This window comes from Aquarana catesbeiana, linkage group LG02 (genome assembly GCF_042186555.1).
Source record: "Aquarana catesbeiana isolate 2022-GZ linkage group LG02, ASM4218655v1, whole genome shotgun sequence".
Lineage (NCBI taxonomy): Eukaryota > Metazoa > Chordata > Amphibia > Anura > Ranidae > Aquarana > Aquarana catesbeiana.
The window spans coordinates 633,352,737-633,379,415 of record NC_133325.1 but is presented as its reverse complement, the minus strand read 5'-3'; positions in this window follow the sequence as shown (position 1 = coordinate 633,379,415).

The window sequence follows — 26,679 nt, the reverse complement described above, 5'->3', positions numbered from 1 at the left end:
GAGAACCCTCGGCTATGTGTATCTCGGCTCCGCCCAGTCACTGTGTCCTCGGCGGCGCTCGTTCAGCTGAACGAGCGCCCCCGAGTCCCTCCAAACTCCGCGGCGCCATCTTTAAAAATACAAGCTATGTGAATGTCCGCGGCGATCGCGGTGATCGCTCCGACACATCACAAAATAGCGGGGATCGGCGTATAACACGCACCCACGATTTTCCCCTTATTTTAAGGGGAAAAAAGTGCGTGTTATACGCCGATAAATACGGTATATCACCCTCACTCCCGTCTTCACCTTATTACTGCACATATCAGCTCCTTCTAATTCTGAACCCATATACCAATAAAACCTGCAGGACACATGTCCCCCACATAGGTCACAATCCCATATCATCTCTCTCACCCTTCTGCTTCTTCTAACTTCTGGAGATATTTCCCCAAATTCTAGACCGCCATCATTTGCCTTCGGCCAACATACCCAGCACCCCCATCCTCTGATAGCAGCCGCAATCCACACAATCTCATTTCTATTCCTCTTCAGCCTAGAACCAGCCTTGCCTTCTCCTGTGCCCTTTGGAATGCCCACTCTGTTTGTAACAAACTCACCGCCGTCCATGACCTATTTATCACAAACTCCCTGAACCTACTTGCAATTACTGAGACTTGGATTCAAGAATTTGACCTTCCTTCTCCTGCTACTCTACTCCTATGGTGTCCTCCTATGGACTCACTCTCCCAGGCCTAATGGATGGAAAGGAGGTGGTGTTGGAATTTTCCTATCCCCTCAAAGCACTTTTCAGGTTCTTCATTCACCCCCACCTTATTCGTCTATTTTCTCCAGTTTCATTGAGAATTGCTGTGATCTATCGGTCCCCTGGACCGGTATCAAACTTCCTTGATGACTTCTCTGCCAGGCTACCCTACTTTCTCTCTTCTGAAATTCCAACAATCATTCTTGGTGACTTCAACATCCCTGTTAATCTTAACACTCCCGCTACTTCTAAGCTGCTGAGCCTAACCTCCTCTTTTGACCTAAAACAATGGACACATGCTTCTACTCACTCTGTTGGCAACTGCCTTGACCTCATATATTCCTACCTATGCACTCCCCACAACCTCTTCAATATTTCATTTCCTCTCTCTGATCACCACCCTATTAGTTTCACTCAGGGAAAGGCCTGGTTTCAATCTCTCCTTGTCTGCCTCCTCCTTGCCTTCCAACTACCAAACTATTACCCGTAGAAACCTTTTCCATCTTAACCCTTCTCTTCTTTTTTCTGCTACAGATTGTCTCTGCGACAAAATCTCATCCTTGTCCTGCCCCAACTTGGCCACTTCTGTATACAACAGTTCACTGTCATCCACCCTGGATATCTTCGCCCCCCTCACTACACACAGAATCAGGCCCCAACCGCTACAACCCTGGCAGACCGACAATACCAGAAGCCTCAAAAAACATAGCCGCACTCTTGAGCGTCTGTGGCATAAGACTAAGTCACACCAAGATTTCATCCAATATAAATCTGCCCTCCAAAAATACCATTCCTGCCTCCACACTGTCAAACATACCTACTTTATCACTCTCATTAACACCCTCTTACGCAGTCTCCGTCAACTCTTTTCTACCTTTACCACTCTACTTTGTCCTCCATTACCTCCACCCACTAACTTACTCACTGCCCAGGAGGTTGCTAATAACTTAAAAAATAAGATTGAGACAATTCGTCTCGAGATTTTCGCTCTACAGATAACTCCCCCACTTTACACTTCTTATCCTCCTGCACAATCAGTACTTTGCTCTTTTAACCCAGCTACTATAGAGGAAGTCACTAAACTTTTTTCTAATGCCCACCTAACCTCCTGCCCCCTGGACCCTGTTCACTCTCAAATACTACAGTCACCATCTGACTCTATCCTACACTCTTTAACTCATATCTTCAACCTCTCACTCTCTACTGGCATCTTCCCCAACCCTCTAAAACATGCGCTAGTCACTCCCATACTAAAAAAGGCCTCACTAGACCCCACCAATCATAACAACCTAAGACCCATCACTTTACTCCCTTTTGCCTCTAAACTCCTTGAACGTTTAGTCTACAACCGACTGAGAGACCACATCATTGAGGATACCCTTCTTGATCCCCTTCAGTCTGGATTGTGCCCACAGCACTCCACAGAAACTGCCCTCCTAAAACTCACAAACGACTTACTAACAGCCAAAACCAATGGTCATTATTCTGTACCCTTACTCTTGGACGTTTCTGCTGCCTTTGATACAGTTGACCAACCCCTCCTCCTCAAAAAACTCAATTTTCTTGGTCTCCATGGCTGCACTCTCTGTTGGTTCAACTCTTACCTATCTCATCGCAACTTCAGTGTCACTTAAAACTCCACTTTCTCCTCTCCAACTCCTCTTACCGTTGGGTTCCCCCAAGGTTCAGTCCTTGGACCTCTACTATTCTCGATCTACACGTCCTCCCTGGGTCAGTTGATAGCCTCCCATGGCTTCCACTACCATTTATATGCTGATGACACCCGAATCTATCTCTCTGCCCCTCAGCTCATCCCATCAATCTCCTCACGCATCACTGATTTACTAACAGACATATCAGCCTGGATGTCAAACCACTTCCTCAAACTGAATCTATTTAAAACTGAGCTCTTAATATTTCCTCCCCCACGTGCCCCTTCCCCTGACTTTTCTGTCAAGGTCAATCGCACATCTATCTGTCTGTCCCCACATGGCAGGGTGCTAAGGGTAACCTTAGACTCTGAACTGTCCTTTCAGGCCCACATACAATCCCTGTTGAATCATGCCTAACATTTCCAGAATACGCCCCTTTTTAACTAATAACACCACCAAGCTTCTAATTCACTCCCTGGTTATCTCTTGCCTTGACTACTGCAGCTCCCTCCTCATTGGATTACCTTTATATAGACTATCCCCCCTTAAATCCATAATGAATGCCACTGCAAGACTCATCCATCTTACCAACCATTCAGTGTCCTCCACCTCTCTCTGCCAATCACTCCATTGGCTTCCACTCATCCAACGAATAAAATTCAAAGTACTAACAATAATTTACAAAGCCATCCATAACTCTGCCCCAGCTACATCACTAACCTAGTCCCAAAACACCAACCAAGCTGCTCTCTTCGGTCCTGCCAAGACTTCCTGCTCTCTAGCTCTCTTGTCACCTCCTCAGAGCTTCTCCCATCCTTTTGAACTCCCTACCCCAATCTGTCTGACTGTCCCCTAATCTATCCATCTTTAGACGATCCCTGAAAACCCTTCCCTTTAAAGAAGCCTGTCCTGCTTCTAACTAACACTGTCTTACTTCCTCCATCAGCTCATCCCCCACAACTATTACCTTTTGAATCAATTGACCCTTCCTTTTTAGATTGTAAGCTCTAATGAGCAGGGCCCTCTGATTCCTCTTGTATCAAACTGTAATGTAACTGTAATGTCTGCCTTTATTTTGTTAGGCACTGCGCAAACTGTTGACACTATATAAAACCTGTATAGAAATAATAATAATAATAATATATATATATATATATATATATATATATATATATATATATATATATATATATATAGTGAGAAAACAATGTAGAGCTTAATATAATGAATGAACAAATGTTATGTGCATTAGTATGAGGATAATGTATATAAAGTCCAACATATGAAGTGATATTGAAGTGAGTCTCTGGCCACATCAAACCAAATGGAAAAATATGTAAATAGTCCTCCGAGGGTGAGGGGAGATTCCTTAGGACATGAAAACAATGATATATAACACCAACACTGATGAATCCCGAATGTGAAGACAAATGGGTACTCTTACCAGAGCCGGTGGACCTGGATGTCAGCGACATCGAATCATAAAAGCTTAGGACTCGAATCCATGGCACTCTCAGATGGAAGTAGAAGTGGCACTCTCAGATGGAAAGGAAGCTCAGAATCTTCTGAAAGTAGACTCCAGGGAATCTGGATGACCCGACCGGACCAGGAAACAAGTAACATGCAGGAGCCTCAACGACAATTCTCATCAAAAATGATAAAAAAGAGAAGAGAGGAGGGGCTCCAATAGTGCGGATCAAAAAGGTAGGTTTTATTAAAACCACAATAACAGAAAATAAATAAAATGTGATCACAATGAATAAAAAGCAATGTGGGGAGCAATAAGCGTAGCCCAATGCGTTAGACATTGGGCTACGCTTAAACGCATTGGACTACGCGTAAAAGAGGAGCCCCTCCACTTTTCTCTTTTTTATCATTTTAGATGAGAATTGTCATTGAGGCTCCTGCATATTACTTGTTTCCTGGTCCGGTCGGGTCATCCAGATCCCCTGGAGTCTACTTTCAGAAGATTCTGAGCTTCCTTTCCATCTGAGAGTGTCACTTCTACTTCTATCTGAGAGTGCCATGGATTAGAGTCCTAAGCTTTTATGATTTGGTGTCGCTGACATCCGGGTCCACCGACTCTGGTAAGAGTACCCATTTGTCTTCACATTTGGGATTCATCAGTGTTGGTGTTATATATCATTGTTTTCACGTCCCAAGGAATCTCCCCTCACCCTCGGAGGACTATTTACATATTTTTCCATTTGGTTTGATGTGGCCAGAGACTCACTTCAATATCACTTCATATGTTGGACTTTATATACATTATCTTTATACTAATGCACATAACACTTGTTCATTCATTATATTAAGTGCTACATTGTTTTCTCACCCTTTGTATTGATGTTTGTCACATTTAGTGTAGCAGATATTCATTTTTGATACTGCACGGTATTACCTCACCTTCTTCATATATATATATATATATATATATATACCGTATTTATCGGCATATAACACACACAGGCATATAACACGCACATTCATTTTAAGAGGGAAGTTTCAGGAAAAAACTTAAATATTAAATAGGGAACTTTGAAGCAAAATAAGGGTCAGTGCCCATCAGCAGCCTCACCATTGCCATCAATGCAGCCTGATCAATGCTCATCTGCAGCCTCACAAGTGCCATCAATGCAGCCTCATCATTCCACATCAATGCAGCCTCACCATTGCCATCAATGCAGCAGCCTCACCATTGACATCAATGCAGTAGCCTCGCCATTGCCATCAGTGCAGCAGCCTCACCCTTGCCTTCAATGCAGCAGCCTCACCCTTGCCTTCAATGCAGCAGCCTCACCATTGCCGTCAGTGCAGCAGCCTCACCATTGCCATCAGTACAGCCTGATCGATGCCCATCTGCAGCCTAGAGGGGACAGGGAGGGGGGCGAGATGAGCGCCGACAGATTACATACAGTGAGAATCTCCTATGATAGACAGAACAGTGGTCCAATGATGGCCCAGGAGACAGGAATTCCTATTAAAGAGGCCGCCAAGTAAACAGGAGATTCTCACTGTATGTAATCTGATGGCGCTCATCCCGCCCCCCTCCCTGTCCCCTCCGAGGCAGCTAAAATTGAAGTATTGGTGTATAACACGCACATGCTACTTGCACCCGATTTTCATGGTGAAAAAGTGAGTGTTATACGCCAATAAATACAGTGTATACTGTATATATATATATATATATATATATATATATATATATATATATATATATAAATATATAAATGTGCTGTGGGGAGATGGAGGAAAGTGCACTACAGGGGGAAGGCTGAAAACTGGGGGAAGGTGGAGTTGGGCTTTAAAACAGACAGTTCTATGGCTAAGTGAACATGTTTCCATGTGAATGCACAAATTCTTTTTGCTGCCTGCCTATGCAATTATGCCTACAAACATGCGTAATCAAAGAAGAGTAGCTTAGAAAAAATAAATAAATCACTGTTTTATATTATGCGTACATTAACTGCTTTTCATATATTGACAACATTTATCTCTTTCTCATACTATTCACATCACTAACCTTGAGAACGCTTTATTATAATGTTATATTCCTGTTGAAATTAACATTTTGTTGAACTTAAAGCAGTACTAAAGCTCCATACAACATACTGTATACAATATTATGCACCTATTTATTATATTTGCTCCATCTGAAAGTGACATACTGTAGATAAATGGTTTAAAATTATTAAGAAGCTAAAATGATTAAGAAAGTGATTAAGAAGTGACCAGACTTGTATGTATGGAATCATTTTTCAAATAATGCTTGTACTGTTGACATCCCATATATATTGTACAGGATGCCAGCGATGGATCTTGGAAGGCAGGTATGTGTCCCTGATGTTTAGATTGTGGTCCTTTTAAGGGAGATGTCAGGAAACATTGTGAAGTACTCAGGGACGCCAACCCATGCAGGGCAAGGGATTCCAAGGAAAAAAGGAAAAGCTGATTTCCCAGGATTGTGAAGTCCTAATATGGCTCATGGAGTCTCAGAGGCTCAAAGAGATGTTTGGGTGGGTAAGTGCCTTCATCCTTGACTATGGGTACTATGGTCCTGAAACTGTTAACGTAATTGTATATGTATGTAGCATACTCTAGTGTGCTAGAAGGATAGTACATGTTTGTGAGAGTAGGTAAATCTCCAGGCTTGGCCGGCAGCCAAGCCTGGGTGTGTTTTGACCTGGGTTTGGAGTGTCTCAGGGTAGTGCTGGGTGACTCACAGGTAGCATCACCAGGACCACCCACTTTTTTCCAGAATGTTCTGGTATTTTCTGGAAAGGGAGGTGGAGAGGGGAGGTAGAGCTGCCTGGGGTGTTCAGAGGAGCCTTGACCAATCCCCAGTCTAGATTGGCAAGGGGCAGGCCTCCTTAAATACCCAGGGTTGGCCCAGCTGGGGAGGAGTTGATCGGGTGGAAGATGGAGATGGAGTATTAGGTTGCCAGGGCCTTTGAGGGAGCTTCCCAGTCTGGGTGGGGGTGACCTTGGGCCTGGGCTCAGGTACAAGCGGGACCCTCTTACAACCCACAGAGGTGTCCTGACAAGGAGGCACAGAAGGAGCAAGAGAGGACAGCGGGAGAACACTGCCGGACAAGTCTCCAGGTTTTTCATAGAGGCAGCCAGGAGGGCTGATGAGTGCTCACACAGTCAGGAGAGAACTGGGAGGCATGCCTGAGAGGACTGGGATGAGCGGTCTGGGATGGGTGCAGAGCCAGTCTGAAGGATTGTGGTGGCATGGGGCAGCTGCAGTGCCTGAAGAGGTGGTACTGGGAGCAGTAGCCACAGGGACAGCTAGCACTGGGACTTTCTATATTTTTGCTACACCTTAGGGGCCTGCAGTCCATGCCTGCAAAGGGCATTTGCTTTAGGCCTGGCTGAGCCAGTGTCAGGCCTACCAATCAGTGCTAGCTGGTCGGGGAGGTACAAGCAAGTGATGTGCTGGAGGTGTGAAGAGTGATAGTCTGCAAGCAAGTGAAGTGCTGGAGGAGATTGTATATACCATGGGTGTATATAGTTTTGGTCCCAACGTTGACTTACAATCATTTGGGTATCTCATGATTTCCTTATCCCTATCCAAGTTAATTCCCCTCAATAAAAATACAAAAACAAGTGCAAGGACTGTTTCATGTCTGTGGATGTTTGAAATTGTGTGCCTGGCTGGGCAGGGTGACAGACAGACCACAACCTGTCTACCGCTACATATACCTTTTTCCCAGAAGTCCAGTCAACATCTGTATATCTTTACCCATGGAAGTGTCTTAAAAAGCATGACATAAACAATGACATTCCATTTTCATGGGTTGTATGTAATTGGACTTTAACCTATTTGAATTTTGGTAACCACTAAAAACAGTTCCCTGCTATAAGTATAACATAAACTATAACTGGAATGTCTTTATATTTCTGTACTAACTTGTTGTTCTGCCCCACTTTCATATTTTTTATACATTGTATCGAACTGCATCAGGTTACTTTGTTTTGTAATATGCTTACAACATTCCTACAACTTGCTTGCTATGTGATTTTGGTATCTTTCTTTGTCCTCCCCTCCTGCTTAGTGCTAGTAAGTTTAGTGTTAGCTAGATACTATATTGGTGTTATGTCACCACAAAACAAATGAATGAGTTCTGCAACTTCATGTATTGATTTTCTAACTAGTCCCTCCCCACTTTTTCCATGCTTCCTCAGTCAGTGCTAGTACTTCACAGAGAAAGGGATCAGGAATGTTGTTGTCTTCAGGTGCAATTGTATTGGATTCAACTTCTGTGTCTTATCGAAGAGTTAGACCCCTTTCACACTTCCAGCATTTTTCAGGTGCTACAGCGCTAAAAATAGTGCCTGTATAGAGCCTGAAAAAAGCGGCTCCATTCACTCCAGTGTGAAAGCCCTCGGGCATTCACACTGGAGAGGTGCGCTGGCAGAGCGTCACAAAAAGTCCTGCCAGCAGCTTCTTTGGAGCCGTGAAGGAGCGGTGAACTCACTGCTCCTCCACCGCTGCTACCCAGTGAAATCAATGGGGCAGCGCTGTGATACCGCCGGCAAAACACTGCTCCAGCGGCATTTTGCGGGTGGATTTAACCCCTTTTCGGCCTCTAGTGAGGGGTTAAAACTGCACCGTTAGCGGTCGAATAGCACCTGTAAAATAGCACCACTTTACTGCCGACGCCCCCCGTGGCTCGGTGTGAAAGCCATCTTAACCACTTCAGCCCTGAAAGGTTTTACCCCCTTCCTGGCCAGAGCACTTTTTACAATTTGGCACTGCATTGCTTTAACTGCTAATTGCGCGGTCATGCAATGTTGTACCCAAATGAAATTTGTGTCCTTTTCTTCCCACAAATAGAGCTTTCTTTTGATGGTATTTGATCACCTCTGCGATTTTTATTTTTTACGCTATAAATGGAAAAAAAACAAAAATTTTGAAAAAAAATGATATTTTCAAATTTTGTTATAAAAAAAATCCAATAAACTCAATTTTAGTTATACATTTAGGCCAAAATGTATTCAGCCACATGTCTTTGGTAAAAAAAGTTAATAAACGTATATTTATTGGTTTGCGCAAAAGTTATAGCGTCTACAAACTAGGGTACATTTTCTGGAATTTACACAGCTTTTAGTTTATGACTGCCTATCTTATTTCTTGAGGTGCTAAAATGGCAGGACAGTACAAACCCCCCCAAATGACCCCATTTTGGAAAGTAGACACCCCAAGGAAATAGCTGAGAGCCATGTTGAGCCCATTGAATATTTTATTTTTTTGTCCCAAGTGATTAAATAATGAAAAAAAAATATTTTACAAAAAGTTGTCACTAAATGATATATTGCTCACACATGCCATGGTTATATGCATAATTGCACCCCAAAATACATTTTGCTGCTTCTCCTGAGTACGGGGATACCACATGTGTAGGACTTTTTGGGAGCCTAGCCGCGTATGGGGCCCCGAAAACCAATCACCGCCTTCAGGATTTCTAAGGGCGTAAATTTTTGATTTCACTCCTCACTACCTTTAACAGTTTTGAAGGCCATAAAATGCCAAGATGGCACAAACCCCCCCCAAAATGACCCCATTTTGGAAAGTAGACACCCCAAGCTATTTGCTGAGAGGCATGTTGAGTCCATGGAATATTTTATATTCTGCCACAAGTTGCGGGAATATGACAAACTTTTATTTTTTTGGAAAAAAGTTGTCACTAAATGATATATTGCTCAAACATGCCATGGGCATATGTGGAATTGCACTGCAAAATACATTCTGCTGCTTCTCCTGAGTACGGGGATACCACATGTGTGGGACTTCTTGAGAGCCTAGCCGCGTACGGGGCCTGAAAACCAAGCACCGCCTTCAGGATTTCTAAAGGCGTAAATTTTTGATTTCACTCCTCACTACCTATCACAGTTTTGAAGGCCATAAAATGCTAAGATGGCACAAACCCCCCCAAATGACCCCATTTTGGAAAGTAGACACCCCAAGCTATTTGCTGAGAGGCATATTGATTCCATGGAATATTTTATATTTTGCCACAAGTTGCGGGAAAAAGACAAATTTTTTTTTGCACAAAGTTGTCACTAAATGATATATTGCTCAAACATGCCATGGGCATATGTGAAATTACACCCCAAAATACATTCTGTTGCTTCTCCTGAGTACAGGGATACCCCATGTGTGAGACTTTTTGGGAGCCTAGCCATGTACGGGACCCCAAAACCAAGCACCACCTTCAGGGTTTCTAAGGGTGTAAATTTTTGATTTCACTCCTCACTGCCTATCACAGTCTCAGAGGCCATGGAATGCCCAGATGGCACAAACCCCCCCAAAATGACCCCATTTTGGAAAGTATACACCCCAAGCTATTTGCTGAGAGTTATGGGGAGTTTTTTGCAGACCTCGCTTTTTGTTACAAAGTTTTGAAAATTGAAAAAAGAAAAAAAATGTTTTTTCTTTTCTTTCTTCATTTTCAAAAACAAATGAGAGCTGCAAAATACTCACCATGCCTCTCAACAAATAGCTTGGGGTGTCTACTTTCCAAAATGGGGTCATTTGGGGGGGGGTTGTGCCATCTTAGCATTTTATGGCCTTTATGGCCTTCAAAAGCCAGAGGATCAGCTGATGACCACAGAGGGTAAGTAAAATCGCATTTTTAACTGATGGAAGAGGTCCTAGAATGTGAGTGGGAATAAAGCAATTTTTAATTTGAGTCTCTTAATTCTTTGTTTTTTATATATTTATTTTGTATTTTTTCTTTCTAAATCTTTCTATTTTTTAATCTTTCTTTCCTATCAGAAAGGGGCCCTGGAGCCTCTGCTTACAATTTTTTCATCTTGGATCTTTTACGGTTTATTCTATCCAATAACATCTTTCTATTCGACCGCTCCCACTACCTCCAGGTGCAGGGTGTTGCGATGGGGACCAAATGTGCCCCATCATACGCCAATCTGTACCTGGGGGGTAGGAGCAGGAGATTTTCTTATCAGATGACTACAGTCAATTCTTTAACAATGTTTTGATTTGGCGTCGATTTATCAATGACATCTTTGTGGTGTGGACTGGTTCCAAGGAGGAACTTCTTCTTTTTTTGGACAAACTTAAGGCCAACTCATGTAATCTCAAATTCACTATGATGTACGATCAAAATATGATCAAATTCTTGGATATTTCTATTTATCTTAATTCAGATGGTACACTTGGCTCCGCCTTGTTTAGGAAGTCCTTGGCAGGAAATACCATCCTACACGTGGCCAGCTCCCACCCTAAGTCCTTGGGGGCGAGCATTCATTATAGTTAATATCTACTATCTAATAAGGAGGAACTGCAGCCGCGACCAGGACTTTGAAAAGGAAGCATGGGCCTTGCAGTTACGCCTCTTGGATAGGGGCTACAGTCGCTCCATTTTCAAAAAGGCATACCATAGGGCCAAATCACATGAGCCAGAAAGACGCCCCTGATGATGCACGTTTGTGACGAAACGTTGGGCGAATGAGGGACGAGTGATGTATCGCGTATAGAGGAGTGGCCACCGCCTTGATGATAGGAAGCGCTGGATGCTTTCCTTTCTGGCTTATGCTTGTTTTTTAATGGTGAAATGTGAGTTTAAACTTTTCTTTTTTACAATAAATGGTCGAAATTTTGGATGTCTGCGCAATGAGTGGCCACGTGATACGCATACATCTTGTCCTGTGTAGTTGACTTCCGGGTTGAGTAGCGGGCGGTGGAACGCACGCTACACCGCGCTGCATTCTCCGCACTTTTTGACTGTTTATCAGCCAGTGGAGCTCTGTTCGCTCCCTTTTTAATTTATTCAAATAAAGCTGAGTTTTTCGGATTCACGCGATGGGGTTCATTTCTGTTTTATAAACATATGGATGTTCCTGTCGGGGAGTGACTGGAGGTGATTGGGATACCAGGAAAGGAGAGCAGAAGGAAGGACTGTCACCACGGATTACTGCTGCGGGATACGGTCTATAGGCTTGATACCCCTGTAGGGGTGAATTCTTCCGGTGAGTGAGGGCACATAGGGGGGTCCTTTGGAAGGCTGGGAGTACTTATCCCATCAAGAATATTGCTATGTGATTGAAGAGACTTAATACTGCACTTTAAGAAGAATGTTCTATGGATTTTTTCTTTTGGGGACACTTGTTTTTAAGGACTGATCATCTGCTTTTTAACACCATTATGTGCACGTATGAACATATGCTTTTTATGCTTTCTATTTATATGTTTTAGCACTTTTGATGTACACATTAGCACAGGATTTTACCACTAAGGATTTTTTCAAGTATTTTTTGTATCTTTACCACTATTTTTCTTATATTAATCTATTCATTTTGTTTTGGGATGATTTAATCTGGATCACTCCCATTTTAGTGTTGTAATATACTTGATAACACACATTGCACTTTATATATTGTGGGCATTTTTTACACATACACAAAATAATGTTTTTCCCACACGTTTGATATTTTACCATTCCTATATACACAATATTTTATTTATTTTTTACACTTATAGATATATATATATATTTTTTGCACATCAGAGTGGACCTAGTGGAACACCCAATTTTGGTACTCAATATGGTGTGGGATTGCAAACATTAGCACAGTTCACTAGGTTTAAGAGGTGCACACTCACATTCACTAATTAATGGTCTCTGGCTGAGTGAATGTCGCTCTGCACATATGAGTACGGATTATTTTATATTTACTTTTATATTTATTTTTATTAGGAACCCTGATAAAGGTAGCGCCACTTACCCCTATCTATAATCTCTTTTACCAATAACCTCACCCCCATTGGGGGCGTGCGTAAGGGGAGGCTGCAAACCTTGGTCCGTGAGCGCGGAAACCCTTCCTTTTTTCTACATATGACTTTATAATTTATGAGGGAAAAGACAGACAGCTGAACCACCCTGGATGTCCTACCTACATGGGAACAAGTGGCAAAATTGTCTGACAGCTGATCCAACCATTGCTTGGGAAAGGTTACCACCTATATGTAGACAATTCCTACACTAGTCTCCCACTTTTCCGCTATTTGTACCAAAAGAACACTGTGGCCTGTGGGACAGCAAGGACCAACCGCAAAGGCCTCCCACAGAGATTGGTCGCCAAGAAATTGAAGCAGGGTGAAATGGCCAGTATGCGGACTGAAGAGGTACTAGCGGTGAAGTGGAGAGATAAAAAAAGAGATGTCTACATCCTTTCCACAATACATGATGACACCTTGGTGAAACTTCAGAGAAGAAGAGGCCCCATACAGAAGCCAAAATGTGTGAATGAGTACAACCTATACATGGGAGGGGTGGATATGAACGACCAGATGATGCAGCCCTACTTGGCCACCAGGAGATCACTGTTTTGGTACAAGAAAGTCGCCATTTATTTGATGCAACTTGCCTATTCAATTCATATATTATTTTTTCTAAGTGCACCCAAAGTTCCCTAACCTATCTAAAATTCCAAGAAGACATTGTCACAGCCCTTCTCTATCCCCAAGGCCAAGCCCCTCAACTAATTTGCTCCAATTCATTAGCCAGACTCCATGAAAGTCACTTTCCCGAAATCCTCCCTCTTACCCAAACAGGCCGCAAACCCCCAACAAAAATGTTGTGTGTGTTCAAGTAGAGGAATTTGCCTTGACACCCGATACTACTGTCCCCAATGTCCCTCCCAGCCAGGCCTCTGTATTGGAACGTGCTATCAGAGCTATCATACTTCACTACACTATTAGTAAAGTGAAGATGATTGTTTTCCAGTTCCCACTATCTGCCATTTCTGTGAATGACCCGGACTGTTAATGACTATGCCTCTACCAAACATGTTTCTGCCTTCAACGTGAATTGACCCGGACTGTTAACGACTATGCCTCTGCCAAACATGTTTCTGCCTGCAACATGAATTGACCTCGGCCTGTGAAATGACCATGCTTTTTGCCTGCCTCCTGAACTGATTATTGCCTGCCACTGTACAGCACAGGGGTCTCACATATGTGAGGGGCTCCAGAAAAGGTTTTCCGAGTGGAGAAAACATTTTTCTCTGAGTTTTTAGTTTTCTCGAATTAGGGTCTGGAGACTCGGAGGCTTCGTAGAGATTTGGGTGGGAAGAAGCCTCTACCCCTGGCCTCAGGTCTTACCTGACCAAGTCCCAATGTACAAAGTGCTGCCTGCTGCCACCTGAACTGGTGATGCCTTTGCCTGCCACATGAACTTGCCATGCCTTTGCCTGCCACATGAACTGGCCATGCCTTTGCCTGCCACCTGGACTGGCCATGCCTATGTCTGTTACTTGAACTGCCTGCTAAACCTTGGACTGTACTGAACCATGTTCATACTTTTCCATATCTGTCTGCTGCCTGGACAATTCCTGGACATTTCCTTTGGCTGTCTGGACAAATGCTTTGACTGCTCTGGAATGGTATTCCTGCCTGCTAAAACCACAGGTGAGCTTTTTTTTACCTTTTGCTCAGCAGAATGTATTTTGGGGTGTAATTCTTGGTGTGTACATGCTATGTGTTAGAAGCCTGGAGGTGCTACTTGCATGTTGGGCCTCTGTATGTGGCCAGGTAGTGGAAAAGTCTCACACATGGGGTATTGCCATACTCAGGACGAGTATGTATTTTGGGGTGTCATTTTGGCTATGCGCATGCTATGTGTTAGAAAGATCTTCTAAATTGACAACTTTGTGAGAAAAGAATAGGTTTTTATTTTATGTCCACATTTTCCAAAAACTTGTGGAAAGAAATTACATGTCCAAAAGACTCATTATGCCTCATAGAATATACATTGGGTTGTTTTCTTTCCAAAATGGGGTAATTCTGTGGGTAATTCCATTGTTCTGGTGCTCCAGGGCCTTCAAAAATGCGATAGGTACTCAGGAAATTAAATGTGTAATTTATGCCTTTAGAACGCCTGATGGTGCTATATGGATGTTGGGCCTCTGTATGTGGCCAGGCTGTGGAAAAGTCTCACACATGGGGTATCACCATACTCAGGACGAGTAGCAAAATGTATTTTGGGGTGTCATTTTGGCTATGCGCATGCTATGTGTTAGAAAGATCTTCTAAATTGACAACTTTGTGAGAAAAGAATAGGTTTTTATTTTATGTCCACATTTTCCAAAAACTTGTGGAAAGAAATGATATGTTCTGTATGTGGCCAGGCTGTGGAAAAGTCTCACACATGGGGTATCGCCATACTCAGGACGAATAGCAGAATGTGTTTTGGGGTGTAATTGCTAATATGCCTGCACAGTGTGTGAGAAATAACTTGTAAATATGACAATTTAGTGACGAAAAAATATATATATATATTTCTTAATTTTCCAAAGCATTGTGTGGAACAAATTTCAACTTCAAAAAATTCACTATGCCTCTTACTAAATACCTCAGACTGTCTTCTTTCCAAAAAGGGGTCATTTGGGGGGTTATTGTACTGTCCTGACATTTTAGGGCCTCAAGAAATGAGATCAGTGCATGAGGCCATCAGTGCATTAGGATCAGTGGACCAATATGACCGCAACTCACTCTTTTTGATTATGCCCATGAGGAGGGAAAGGCCCAGAAAGATCTTAAATTCAGAAACCATAATTGGTTTCCAATCTCTGGCAAGGGAGGACTGGAGAATAGAGGCAATGTGTTGACCAGCGTACAAATTACTTTGGTCCACAATAGATCTATAGAGATCTTCGGTGAAAAACAGCGAATAAAAATCAAGTGACGTAAAATCAACTTTTTCCACATGAATGCCGGGTTGGGCAGTGAATGGGGGAAGTACGGGTGCTGCAGAAATGGTGGGTTCCCAATTAGGATTGGTGAATGCAGCAGGAAGGGCACTATGGGCACGACTGGTCTGTGTTCGTCTTCTTGGTGGCAGCGGGACACTACTTGTGCTTGCCACCTGCACTTATGAGACTCGCCACGTCACCAAGTGTTACTGCAGTGCTGGATGTACGACCAGGGTGTACTAGGCCGCTGGTGTTTGCCAGTTCACCAGAAGGAATAGCGGTGCTACTACTTCTCTGCTCCATACGAGGGACCTGTGGTTCTTGCACCTCAACAGCAGAAGAAGATTGGGGTCTGGTAAGCCTGACCTTGGCAGGGACCACAAGCCCGTTGTCAGAGCTATCTGTCATGGAGCCGCTGCTGTCTACAGGTTCGTATTCTGAGCCTGAATCTGACAGATGAGTGACTTCCTCTTCACTACCTGTCATGCTCAGAAACGTGTAGGCCTCTTCACTAGTGTACCTTCAATTTGCCATTTTGGGCTCTAAATTTAGTGGTACACTAGTGAGACTCACAGGCAAAAAAGCTCCTGACTGTTAGCGACTGGATCAAAATGCTACCAAAAAACTGTTAGCGATCGCAAGGATCAGGCCTGACTCTGTGAACGCTGCAGTTATGTGTTTAGTGTTTTGTAAGTGACAGTGATCGATCGATACTGCACTTGGGTGGGCTGGGCAGGGCTGGGCCGAGGGGCAAAACACAGGTGCTAGCAGCTTTATGGGCTGATCCCACTAACACTGCATTTTTGGGAACTCTAAACTGCTGGGGACGCTAGTATAGATCTGATCGGATCAGATATTGATCTGTTCAGATACTATACCACTAAGGGAGGTGTATGCTGCGTGCATGGGTGTTAGCGGTACTGGAACTAACCTGACGCTGCCTGGGGTGACGCAGACCCTATCTGACCCTAAAACTTAACTTATATCACCGATTAGGGGGTTAAACCTTTATTAGGTAATAAACGGCGGGTGCCCTGACACTATAAAAAAATAAACTAACTAACTAACCAGCATCACCCGTAACATTTATACGGTGATCACTGGTGAAAGGGTTAACTAGGGGGCAATCAGGGGGTTAAAACCTCTACTAGGTAGTATATGGGGGTCCCTGACGCTATAAAATGCTGACGGCAAACCTACATACTTACCTCCCTAACTAGCGTCACCTGTGACATTAATACAGCGATCAGATAAATGATCACTTAGTGACACTAAAACTTTATTAGGGGGGTTAGGGGTACCCTAGACCTAAGGGTGCCTAACACTAACTGCCCTACCACTTATAACTGTCACAAAATGACACCAATGCAGTTATCAGTAAAGAAAAAACTGCTATTGATGTAACTGTGACAGAGGGTACAGGGGGGTGATCGGGGGTGATCGAGGGGTTATGGGGGTGAAAAGTGTGCCTAGAGTGTTCTACTGTATGTGTAGTGTTTGGTGCACTTACTTGGATGTCTTCTCTCCTCGGCGCCGGAACGAAAAGACAGACACAAGGAGAGATGACATCACTTCCTCCACTTCTGTTTACAATTCAGAAGCCGAGGAAGCTCCTCATTTGCCAGGAGGGATTGTGAGGGGGTGGCCATGAATTAGTGGCCTCCCCCTCACCTCGGATCACTCCTGACAAGAATCCAACCGCTGCAGGCACCAGGGGGGGTCCGATCGGACCCCCCGCCCGCGGGCATGCAGGGACGTACAGGTAAGCCCTTATGCCTGCCCGTGCCATTGTGCCGATGTACATCGGCATGCTGCAGTTGGCAACTGGTTAAGCTGCCTGTGGATGGTGCCAAATCAGCAGGTAAACATAATGTCCAGACAGACTGAGTCTAAGGAGGTATGTCAATGCATAATGAGGCATTTATAACACAGCACATATTCTTTTTAGGCTTGCTAAAATCAGCCGAAGCCTGTTGAAAGCTTGTATAGGGCCAAAGCTACCATTCCTATTATGATAGTTATTAAATCCAAACCACAGCTTAAAAGTACTAAATAGTGACCAGTCTATGATAATGGAATCACACATGTTGTTCTCCCAGGCAGCTCAGTTGACCATGTTTCCACTCCCAACAGTAATGACGTGTACACACGACCGGACTCTATGGCATACTTGGTTCAGCTGACTTTTCGACTGACTTTACGACGGACTTTCCGAATGAACGGACTTGCCTACACACGATGAACCAAAGTCCGACGGATTTGTACGTGATGACGTATGACCGGACTAAAACAAGGAAGTTCATAGCCAGTAGCCAATAGCTGCCCTAGCAACGGTTTTTGTCTGTCGGACTAGCATACAGACGAGCAGACTTTTTGACCGGACTCGAGTCCGTCGAAAAGATTTGAAACATGTTTAATTTCTAGGTCCGTCGAACTTTTGGGGGATAAAAGTCCGCTGGAGCCCACACACGATTGAATTGTCCGACGGACTTCGGTCCACCGAACCAAGTATGCCGTAAAGTCTGCTCGTGTGTACGCGGCATAACTCAGCAGCCTTCCAGTCTTCTAATTTCTAATATGAACACAGAGAAGATGCTCTGGTAAAGGAGAGCAGGGTGAACTGAGCTGCTGATAGGTTGACTTAAAAGAAGCAGAAATGCTTCTGCTGTGAAACTGAGGATACATTGCTTCACAATGCCTGTAATTTTAGAGGTCAATGAGGGCTTCTTTTACTTTTGACTTATTTTCAGGGTAAGTTTAAACAATGTCTGCAAGTTTAGGATCTATATTCTACCATGGCATTTTTTTTTTTCATTTTTTTTTTTTATATTCTGCAACTCCCTTTTTTATATTCATATTTCATTTTATTCAGAATTAACTATTGTTTAATTGGTTTTAACGTAATTGTTTGAAAACTAAGCACCTTTACAATCTGTATGTAATCTCCATTCACTGAGCATGTCTGTGTTCTCCCATATAAATGAAGAATTAGAACCTTTGATTTACAGGAATCTATAAAATTTTTACTTATTTTTTTACAACCCTCAGGAATTGCACATTACATATAAAACATGTATGCCTACCTTCTTATATTTTCTGTATATATACATTTTCCATGACTGGATTATATAACAAGGTGGCTATAAAAAATACCACAGCCTCTAAAATGCATGCCCTCAAGTAAGTGTTGTTCATCTATTATACCTAACATGCTTTTCTATGCCAAGGTGTGCACCCATGTTGGCAGAATATATTACAGGAAATAATGAGCTTTAAAATTAATCAAACTAAAAACATCAAGGAAACAATAAAATTGTTGCCCTAATGATCAATCGAGATTCTTGCTTTTTTTGTTTTTGTTTTGTTTTTTGTTCTTAGGCCCCTTTCACACAAGGCGGACTCCGTTTCTATGGAGCCCGCCCCGGTTCGTCGACTCAGCGGGAGATCTGTCCGTTGATCTCCGCTGAGCCGGCGGATGACAGTTCCCTCTCTGCTCACTGAGCGGGGAGGGGCTTGTCAGGCGCCGCTGCCGCCTATGGAGGGATCGGATGAAAACGGACAGCATGTCCGTTTTCATCCGATCTCACCCGATCCGCCAGCGACGGACCTGGACGTAGGGCCATCCATCTGCTTTTAGCGGATCGGACGGGGTCGGATGTCAGCAGACATGTCTCCGCTGATATCCGTCGCTCCATAGGCTAACATGGAGCGCCCATTCAGGTCCACCGTCAAAACTGACAGGCGGACCTGAACGGTCCGATCGTGTGAAAGGGGCCTTACTGAACAGAAGATACGAATGATCGGTCCATATGAACAACAACTTTGTTTTGTTGCCATTTTCTTTTCTCTCATGTAAATGGTGACTGCATCACACAGGTGAGGCATTGCCGTGAACAATAGTGTAAGAGCAAAAATTAAAGTGCCAGAGTTAATATTTAACTCTAAACTGGTAACATGTAAAGGCTTTTAAAGGGTCACCCATGGATAATTTTAGGTACCATAGTTTGTCACCATTTCACAAGCCTGTGTAATTTTAAATCTTGACATGTTTGTTATGTATTTATTTGACACAATTTCATCTTTTATATTTTATCAAAACATTGGTTATTATATTGTGCTTGTGTGCACTAAAATTCATTCAAGTGTACATTTTCCTGAAAATTTGCATTTGATAAACAGCTGCACAAATATTGTGTGGCATAGAAAATTGCAGTAGCTAATATTTTATTCTATAGGGCCTTTGCTTACAGAAAATATATAATGATTAGGGGTTCAAAGTAATTTTGTAGCAAAAAATGCTGATTTTAACATGTATATGAGAAATGTCAAAATTTCCCTAGACAGCAAGTGGTTAAAGCATTATTAAGCCCCAGGGCCGATCCTAGGGTCACCGGCACCTGGGTGCAGAAATATTTCTGGCGTCACCACATGGGCGTGGTCATCTTACCAACTCCTCCCCTTTACAAATGTTTCTATGGCAATGACTCAAACACAGAGATGCTCCCCTAAGAACTCTTTGTTACCCTAGGATCCTCCTATGATCTTTTAACAATAAAAAAAATACAGGAAGAGCGTACACTAAGGAGACCTGGAGGGGAGTCTTTCTGATGCACACAAAGAGGGCTTCTGTTAGAGAGTCTGTTAGAAAGAACCCCCAGACATAGTACAGGAGATGATCAGAGACTGCAGACATAGTACAGGAGATGATCAGAGACTGCAGACATAGTACAGGAGATGATCAGAGACTGCAGACATAGTACAGGAGATGATCAGAGACTGCAGACATAGTACAGGAGATGATCAGAGACTGCAGACATAGTACAGGAGATGATCAGAGACTGCAGACATAATACAGGAGATGGTCAGAGACTGCAGACATGATACAGGAGATGGTCAGAGACTGCAGACATAGTACAGGAGATGATCAGAGACTGCAGACATAATACAGGAGATGGTCAGAGACTGCAGACATGATACAGGAGATGATCAGAGACTGCAGACATACTACAGGAGATGATCAGAGACTGCAGACATAGTACAGGAGATGATCACAGACTGCAGACATAGTACAGGAGATGGTCAGAGACTGCAGACATGATACAGGAGATGGTCAGAGACTGCAGACATAATACAGGAGATGATCAGAGACTGCAGACATGATACAGGAGATGATCAGAGACTGCAGACATAGTATAGGAGATGATCAGAGACTACAGACATAGTACAGGAGATGATCAGAGACTGCAGACATAATACAGGAGATGGTCACAGACTGCAGACATAGTACAGGAGATGATCAGAGACTGCAGACATAGTACAGGAGATGGTCAGAGACTGCAGACATGATACAGGAGATGGTCAGAGACTGCAGACAAAATACAGGAGATGATCAGAGACTGCAGACATGATACAGGAGATGATCAGAGACTGCAGACATAGTACAGGAGATGATCAGAGACTACAGACATAGTACAGGAGATGATCAGAGACTGCAGACATAATACAGGAGATGGTCACAGACTGCAGACATAGTACAGGAGATGATCAGAGACTGCAGACATAGTACAGGAGATGGTCAGAGACTGCAGACATGATACAGGAGATGGTCAGAGACTGCAGACATAATACAGGAGATGATCAGAGACTGCAGACATAATACAGGAGATGATCAGAGACTGCAATCATAGAACAGGAGATGTCAGAGACTGCAGACATGGTACAGGAGATGATCAGAGACTGCAGACATAGTACAGGAGATGGTCAGAGACTGCAGACATAGTACAGGAGACGATCAGAGACTGCAGACATAGTACAGGAGATGATCAGAGACTGCAGACATAGTACAGGAGATGCCCAGAGACTGCAGACATAATACAGGAGATGATCAGAGACTTCAATCATAGAACAGGAGATGGTCAGAGACTGCAGACATAATACAGGAGATGATCAGAGACTGCAATCATAGAACAGGAGATGATCAGAGACTGCAGACATAGTACAGGAGATGGTCAGAGACTGCAGACATAGTACAGGAGATGGTCAGAGACTGCAGACATAATACAGGAGATGATCAGAGACTGCAATTATAGAACAGGAGATGGTCAGAGACTGCAGACATAGTACAGCAGATGATCGGAGACTGCAGATATTGTACAGGAGATGCCCAGAGACTGCAGACATAGTACAGGAGATGGTCAGAGACTGCAGACATAGTACAGGAGGTGGTCAGAGACTGCAGACATAGTACAGGAGATGCCTAGAGACTGCAGACATAGTACAGGAGATGATCAGAGACTGCAGACATAGTACAAGAGATGCCCAGAGACTGCAGACATAGTACAGGAGATGGTCAGAGACTGTAGTTATGATACAAGAGACAGTCAGAGACTGCAATCATAGTACAGGAGATGGTCAGAGAAAGCAATCATAGAACAGGAGATGGTCAGAGACTGCAGACATAGTACAGGAGATGGCCAGAGACTGCAGACATACTACAGGAGATGGTCAGAGACTGCAGACATAGTACAGGAGATGGTCAGAGACTGCAGACATAGTACAGGAGATAGCCAGAGACTGCAGACATACTACAGGAGATGATCAGAGACTGCAGACATAGTACAGGAGATGATCAGAGACTGCAGACATAGTACAGGAGATGGTTAGAGACTGCAGACGTAGTACAGGAGATGATCAGAGACTGCAGACATAGTACAGGAGATGGTCAGAGACTGCAGACATAGTACAGGAGATGCTCAGAGATTGCAGACATAATACAGGAGATGGTCAGAGACTGCAGACATACTACAGGATATGGTCAGAGACTGCAGACATACTACAAGAGATGGTCAGAGACTGCAGACATACTACAGGAGATGGTCAGAGACTGCAGACATAGTACAGGAGATGGTCAGAGACTGCAGACATACTACAAGAGATGGTCAGAGACTGCAGACATAGTACATATTGGCCGATCGGCCCTCTCACCTGACCCAGCGATACAGCAACGGTTCCTCTGATCAGGAGTCAGCTCACTCTGAATTGCCCATGGTGACTCCGCTGTATTCCTGCAATGACTCCATTCCTTTCAATGCCAGGGATGGCGCTAGGCTGTGTGGCTTTCCCTCTGGTGGCGCAGGGCAGCAGGGTTCTCTCTCTGATGGTGTTCTCTCAGCACTGTCCTCTCCCTCTGGAGTACTGGGTGTACTTCCCTGAAAACTTTCCCAGGCTCCTGTCTCTCTCTCTCTTTCCCATTCAGCTGAGCATGCTGTGTGGGCTGCAGTTTCCGTGTTACAGTGGGGCTGCCAGTTCTCGGGACTATATGTCCCACAATCCTCTTCTCTGCTCCTTTTTCTATTCTGTTTCCTCCCTGGTTGATATGAAGGCGGGGGAAGAAACATAGTAGGCAGGGGGGCAGGAGGCGGAGCCTAGCGGAGCAGACATGCAGTGTTAGAGCTCCACACCGCTGAGGAGAGAAGAGAAGGACAAAGCGGAGCCTGCAGGCTCAAAAGGTATCCATTTGAACCTTTTTGCCCCAGGGAACAAACTGTGAAAGTTTGGGCAGGAAATATGGTACTGGGAGGAAACCGTGGCAGAAATAAAAATCACCTCACAAAGAGCTCACAGGCACTCACTGCAGCTGAAGCAGCTCCAGTCACCTCACAAGATACAGCATCAGGGCGCTCTCACAGACAGAAAATGTCACAGCAAGACTCTCCATTTGAGTCAGATACAGAACAAATCCTCTCACAAACTTCTCCACAAGCCTCCTCAGTATCCCCAGTAATATTATTACAATTTGAAAAGATGCTTCATAAGGCTTTAAAACAAACCTCAGACCAAATAACAAAAAGCCTAACCAAAGAAATAAGAGAGCTGGGAAACCGCACCGCAGCCTTAGAAATAAAAATGGATGAAATTGAAATTACAACCCAAGAAAATATAACAGAATTGGAACAATTAAAAAAAGAGAATTTAATACTTCAAACTAAGCTCGAAGATTACGAAAATAGAGCCAGACGTTCAAACTTGCGCATAAGGGGAATACCTGAAACTGTGACAGACCTGCAATCTACTATTACTGCTCTATTACAAGAACTAAAGCCAGATATCCCTATTGAACGTTTAGAACTGGACAGAGTACACAGAGCCCTCACAGCCAAAAAGAAAGATGGACCCCCACGTGATATAATCACAAAATTTCATTATTACAGAACGAAAGAACAAATACTAATTGTTGCAAGAGAAAAAAAGGAACTTAATTTTCAAGGACACAATTATCAAATTTTTGCTGACCTATCCCAACTTACTATTACTAAAAGACGATCCATGAAACCCCAACTAATGGAACTGCAACGCCACAACATTATGTATCAATGGGGCTTCCCCTTTTCAGTCAGATTTAACTACCAAGGTACAATTTACAGAAGCAGATCAGCAGATGAACTACAACAAACCCTTTTAAAATTAAATCTGACAGAACCCACAAGCAGCAACACTCCCACACGCAGAAGAATGGCGTCATCTTTACCTTCAGGCAGCACCCAGAAAATTTCAGAACAAAATGGGAATCATCATTCTCACAAAAGAGGCCGTTATGCCACATCATCCATGGACCAAGAAGATTCAATGGACTGACATCCTAATTCCTGATATCTCTTCATTTATTATACTAAGAGATGGTTCTCTATAAAAAAAAAAAAACTATATTTATAACTGAGTGTAACTACATTCTGATAGTCACACACTGTGTGGGATCATGTTACATTCCAGTTATATTTCTTATTACTTCTGATTCATATGGCCTTAGAATATATAAGTGAAAAAAGGAAATTCTTGTTCAGTTATATATTATCAGGTAATAACAATAGATTTATTACTTTTTAGGACAAATATGTTCAATAATCCAGAAGTAATGGAAGCTTTTTCTTTCTTTTCTTAAAACAAATATATTATTACCTAACTAGTTCCTAGAATTATGTTTTTGTTTATTCTAATCTGAAGCAATACAACCTCAATTTTATGAGTTAACATATCTAAACAGTTACATATGAATAAAATATGTAATTGTTTACTCTAAAAGGGTTAAAATCCCAAAATAATTCAAACTATCTTCATCAATACCAATGTTATTAACAGTACCTTTCTAACTGAATTATTTAGCCTAGGGCAAGACTAACCATATACAACCACCCTGGAATAAATAATTTCAACAAAAACTATATTCTGCACTCCAATTAATGAAACATCATTTTGATGTCTTTTGACATAGCACTTCTCTCCTGTAAGCGGAAGATCCGTGTACCCCCATTAGCCCTCCTCATTCTCCCAACCATATTATGTGGGAGTGTGACGAAGGCACTTATTCCCCTGAGAGAGATATTTATTCTCTTTCACGGGTAAATTGTGATTACTTGCAAAAAATAATTTATACAATGTATCATCTAATCTCATATGTTTTTTGTTTACTCTTTACTCCAGAATTCACTGGTTTCTTTTCTATCTATTCATCTCTTCAGTCCACACAGGTTGATCTGCGCAGTCAGCTCTGCATAACAAAAAGTAAGTCAAAACTATTTGATCTATTGCCATGGCACCACTGAATATACTTTCCCTGAATGTTCAGGGAATAAATGTCCCTCAAAAAAGGACCAAAGCCTTCCGTACTTTCCATAACAAGAAGGCTCACATAGTATGCCTCCAAGAAACACACTTCACCAAAGATTCTACTCCAAAATATATTTCTCCTTTTTATCAACAAATTTACACGGCTTCTGCCTGTACCAAGCAAAGGGGAACTCTAATTGCATTTCACCGATCCACACCATTCACCTTATCATCAGAAATTAAAGACCCAGAAGGTAGATACCTGATACTCATGGGTTATATAATGGATACAGCAATCACGGTGATTTCCTACTACGCTCCTAACAAACAACCTACACCATTCCTCTCACATATATTACAAGTGATTAATACACACAAAATAGGAACAGTGATAATGTGTGGGGATTCGAACCAGGTCCTCCTCCCATTTCTAGATAAATCACCTTTTACACCATCCAAAATAACCTCTAGATTACCTTTTTCTCAACTTCTTTCCAAATACAATCTGGTAGATTCATGGAGAGAAAGTAACCCAATGAAAAAGAAATTCACTTATTTCTCGCACCCTCATCAAACCTTCACCAGAATAGATCATATTTTTCTAACAATAGGAATGATACCAGAAATTATTGCATCAGATATAATTCCGATTCCGTGGTCTGACCATAATGCAGTATACACTACTATAGCCTCAGCCATACCAAAAGCGCATGACCCAACGTGGTACTTACCGGACATAATGCTCAAACACCCACTACATCAGATGGCCATTGAACAAGCTTTAAAGGAATACATATCAATTAATAATACAACAGACATCTCCCCAATAACACTGTGGGAAGCTCATAAGCCTGTCTTGCGTGGTACAATACAAAGACAAATGGCACTATTTAAACGGGAACGCAAAAATCTAGCAAAAAAACTAGAACTCAATTTTAATGCAGCCTACATATCATTTCAAGATAATCCATCTCAGAGTACAAAATCTCATCTTGAAAAATCTAGATTGGAATACGATCTATTTCTCACTGAGTCAGTTGATAAATCCCTCAAACGCTCCAAACACAATTTCTACATGAATACAAACAAACCAGGTACATATTTGGCTCGGGCATTAAATTCAACAAACAAATCTTTCAAACCAATACGTTTGAAATTATCAAAAAATGTTTACACTAGTAATCCAGTTAAAATAGTCCATAAATTTCACTCACATCTCGCAACTTTATACAAGACAAACAATGAATTTAATCCTACAGAGGCTGAATCCTTCTTCTCAAAAATAACCTTACCTGAGTTATCTCAGAATCAAAAAAGCAGTTTGGATGAGCCTATAACTATAGATGAAGTTGCTAACGCCATAAAAGACCTAAAACTTAACAAAAGACCAGGCCCAGACGGCTACTCGGCTTTATACTATAAAACATTCTCAGAAATACTCTCTCCCATTCTCACTGAAAC